Here is a 4,914-nt window from a genome sequence, read left to right as displayed (position 1 = left end):
CATCCCAAGCGAGTTCTTAACCATCGCGCCACTCGGCCGGCCGGTATTCGTCTTTTTTTGTCGACTTATTTCAGTTAGCAAACACCATCTAGGTCCATCCATGTTGCAAGTGGTATGATTTCATTCTTCTTTTACGGCAGAGTAACATTTCATTTTATATAATTACCACTTCTTTATTCAATTGAATATTGATGGGCACTTAGGTTGCTTCCATATCTTGGCTATTGTAAATAATGCTGCAGTGAACATAGGGATGCATACATCTTTTTGAATTAGTGTGTTGGATTTCTTTGGATAAATACCCAGAAGTGGAATTGCTGGATCATAAGGTAGTTTTATTTTTAATTTTTTGAGGAACTTCCATAAAGTTTTCCATTGTGGCTGCACTAATTGGTAATCCCATCAATGCTGCATGGGGTTCTCTTTTCTCCACACCCTCACCAACACTTGTTGTTTATTGATTTATTGATGAGTCATTCTAACAGGTGGAAGTGATATCTCATTGTTTTAATTTGCATTTATCTGATGATCAGTGACATCGAGTATCTTTTCATTTGTCTGTTGGCCATCTGTAAGTCTTCTGGAGAAATGTCTGTTCAGGTCTTCTGCCCATTTTTTAAATTGCATTGTTTGTTTTTTTTTGGTGTTGAATTGTATGAGTTCTTTATAAATTTTGGATATTAACCCCTTATTGGATGTATCATTGACGAATATCTTTTCCCATATAGTAGGTTGTCTTTTCGGTTTGTTTATGGTTTCCTTTTTAGTTTGATAGTGTCCCATTTGTTTATTTTTTCCTTGTATTTCCCTTGCCTGAGGAAATATATCAATAAAAATATTACTAAGAGCAATGTCAAAAAGCTTACTGCCTATGTTTTCTTCTAGGAGTTTTATGGTTTTGGACCTTACGAGTACATTTAAGTCTTTAATTCATTTTGAGTTTATTCTTGTATGATGTAAGAAGATGGTCTAGTTTCATGTTTTTACATGTATATGTTCAGTTTTCTTAGCACCATTTATTGAATAGACTGCCTTTACCCTTTGCATATTCTTGCCTCCTTTGTCATAGATTAACTGACCATATTGGCTTGGGTTTATTTCTGTGCTCTCTATTGCGCTCCATTGATCTATGTTTCTGTTTTTATGCCAAAACCATGCCGTTTTGTTTACTACAGACTTGTAGTATACTTTGATATCAGGTAGCATGATACCTCCAACATTGTTCTTTTTCAAGATTACCTTGGCTATACAGGGTCTTTTATAGTTTCATATAAATTTTAGGATTCTTTTTTAGTTCTGTCAAAAATGCCATTGGTATCTTGATAGAAATTGCATTGAATCTATAGTTGCTTTAGATAGTATGGACATTATTTATTTATTTATTTATTTTTTTAGTATGGACATTTTAACGATGTTGATTCTTCCTATTCATGAGCCCTGTATATGCTTGCATTTATTTGTGTGTTCTTCAATTTCTTTCTTCAATGTCTTATAATTTTCCAAGTACAGGTCTTTTATCTCCTTGGTTAAATGTATTCTTAAGTATTTTATTTTATTTTCCTGATGCAATAATAAATGGGATTGTTTTCTTAATTTCTCTTGCTGATAGTTTGTTATTGGTGTATAAAAATGCAACCAATTTCTGAATATTAATTTTGTATCCTGCTACATTACTGAATTTATTTATCAGTCCTAATAGATTTTTGGTGGAATATTTAGGGTTCTTTATATATATAATATCATGTGAACTGCGAATAATGATAGTTTTATTTCTTCCTTTTCAATTTGGATGCGTTATATTTCTTTTTCTTGTCTCATTTTTGTGGCTAGACCTTCCAATACTATGTTGAATAAAAATGGTGAAAGTGAAAATTTTTGTCTTGTTTCTGATTTTAAAGAAAACACTTTTAGCTTTCCTCTGTTGAGCATAATGTTAGCTGTGGGTTTATCATATATGGCCTTTATTAAGTTGAGGTATGTTCTCTCTATTCCCACTTTGCTGAGAGTTTTTATCCTAAATGGATGCTGGATTTTGTCAAATGCTTTTCCTACATCTATTTATATAATTGTATGATTTTTATCCTTTATTTTGTTTATGTGGTGTATCATGTTAATTGACTTGTGGATATTAAACCAACCTTGCATCCCAGGAATAAATTCCACTGGATCATGTATGATCTCTTTAATATATCATTGAATTGGGTTTGCTAATATTTTGTTGAGGATTTTTTGTATGTATTCTCATCAAGGATATTGGCCTACAATTTTCTATTTTTATAATGTCTTTGTCTGGTTTTGCAATCAGGGTAATGGTGGCATCATAAAATGAGCTTGGGAGCTTTCTCCCCCTCTTTAATTTTTTGGAATAATTTGAGAAGGATGGGTGTGAATTCTTCTTTGAGTGTTTGGTAAAATTTACTGGTGAAAACATCTGGTCCAGTGCTTTTGCTTCTTGGGAATTTCTTGATAACTGATTCGATTTTCTTAGGAGTCATTGGTCTGTTCAGATTTTTAATTTCTTCTTGATTCAGTCTTGGAAGATTGTATGTTTCTAAGAATTTATACATTTCTTCCAAATTGTTGCCATATAATTGTTTGTGGTATTTTCTTATAATCCTGTGTATTTCATTGGTGTAAACTGTCACTTCTCTTTCGGAATTGTAGCATTTTTAGAAGTTACCATGGCCTCTACTCACTATGTGCCAGTAGAACTCTACCCTCAAGTCTTGGCAACCAGAATATGTCTATATTTTCCAAATGTCTCCTTGGAGGAGGCAAAGTCACCCTTAGTTGGCAATTGCTGAGTTAGATAATTTATACTGATCTATTTTCAAGTTCACTTCTATCTGTCATCTTTATTCTTCAATGGAGCCCTCAATGTGAAATTTTATTTCATGTGTTGTATTTTCAGTCCTAAAATTTCCATTTACTTCTTTTTGTAGGTTCTATTTCTTTGTTGAGAATTTGTATCTTATTATTCCCTTTGTTGAAAAAAAAAAAAGTAAGGCCTTTCAAAGTGAGAGGCAATAAGCATTTATTTGAGATCAATAAGAATGGCTATTTGGAATGCACTGATTCAGGCAGTGAAGCCCAAATAATGTTTTGATTAGGAGACAAATGAAATACATATTTATGAGAAAGGGAAGGGGAGCAATTATATCAATAGAAGGACATCATTGCTATTGGTGCAGATGCCATAAGAGAGTCATGTCAATTCTATACAATGAAAAAAACATTTTCAGTTCTGTAGTCATGAGTCCAATAGTCATAATAACTACTTTCTTGTTATCTTTGCAAACAGTTCTTTGGGAAACAAGTTTGCTTTACACTGAGTCCAAAGATTAGTTTGCCTTGTTTTAACATTCAGAAGATTTGAGGCATTAAATGTATAAAGCTGTTTCTCTGGCATTGCAACTCTGGCTCCATTTTAAAGTCTTTCCATTTACTTATTTTGACAATTTCAAGTGTGCTTCATTTTAGTTCATGGTATATAGTTAAAAGGGCCGCTTTAACTGTTTTTTTTCTATTCTAGAATCTTAGTCACTTTGATATTTGCACCTGTTGATTATCTTTCACTAAGATACATATTAGTCAATTTTTCTGATTCTTTGTGTGAAACAACAGGCCCATGGTGAAGTCCTGTGACTGCAGAACAACAAATCAAGACTTAATTGCAGTGTTACTCCTCAGGAGTGTGACCTTAAACCAATCAGTCTGGAATTTCCTCATCAACAGCAGTATGGTACTCTGCCTGATAAGACCTTCACAGAGGTTTCCCCCTAAAAAAGGTGACCCTGCCTGAAACAATTGTTTCTTTTCTTTTGCTAATAACTTTGTTGTTCTGTCTAGTTTCTGCTCATAAAAACTTTCTATGTTGTACAACTTTCTGGAGAACATCTTTATTTGCTAGATGGAATGCTACCTGATTCATGAATTATTCCATAAAGCCAATTAGATCTTCAAATTTACTCAGTTAAATTTTGTTTTTTAACATTTGTCTGTTGGATAGTTTTGGAATGCATCTTAAACGTTTTAAATGTTATGTTGTGTAAACTCTTATATTTTTGTAATAATCCTCTGGAGGATATTGATGCTTTTGTTTTAGCAGGAAATGAACCTAGTTTGGTTCAGATGGTGTTTTGTGTCTCTTTTTGTGAGTGGTGGCTGAAATCTCAGTTCAGTTCTCTAATAATTGGCTTTTTTGCTGTCGGTCTTTCCCAGTCATGTGTTGCTCAGGGATTAATCTAAAACTTGTTAGGGTGGGCCAAATCTCTGGTCAGTTCCTGAAACCAGTATTACCAGGATTCTGTCCTGTATGTGTTCACTAGGGGTTAGTCTGAGACTTGGGCAGTGGTTCACATCTCTGCTCAGTTACCTCAGCTTTGTTACTATGGTTTGGGTCTGTCTCATGCATGTCCAGTTTTGGGACTAGCCTGGGACTTAAGTTGTGCTCCCTGTCTTTCCTCAGGTTCTTCCTACACCAGCCTAAACTTCAGGTCTCAAAAGATCATGTTTTATCAGTTTTAGCTTTCTGTGTTATTGCCATCAGGCTATCAGGGGCCTGCCATGAGAGCAATGACAAAGGAAACAAAGAAAATGTGAAATTCATCCTTGTGCAGGTTACTGTTTCAATTTTTGACTCTGCCACATAATTCTCCTGTTTTTGTATAATTTTCAGAGTTCATAGGAAAGTGAGAATGCTTACTTGTTTTTACTCATGCTTTAAGTACAGCACTTTTGTCTAAATTTCAAAAAATTTTGAATTCAGCATCAATTTCCAAGAGCACATTAAGGCATGGTACAACTAATCAAAGATGGTGTCCTTTTAGTACCTAAAACAGCTGTTTTATTGTCAATTTTTTTCTTCCTCTATTTCTAAAAATATTTTACTTTTTACTTTTTTTTTTTTTTTAA

The sequence above is a fragment of the Hipposideros armiger genome, unplaced genomic scaffold (genome assembly GCF_001890085.2).
Source record: "Hipposideros armiger isolate ML-2016 unplaced genomic scaffold, ASM189008v1 scaffold_807, whole genome shotgun sequence".
NCBI lineage: Eukaryota > Metazoa > Chordata > Mammalia > Chiroptera > Hipposideridae > Hipposideros > Hipposideros armiger.
Note: the sequence above shows the minus strand (reverse complement) of the source record.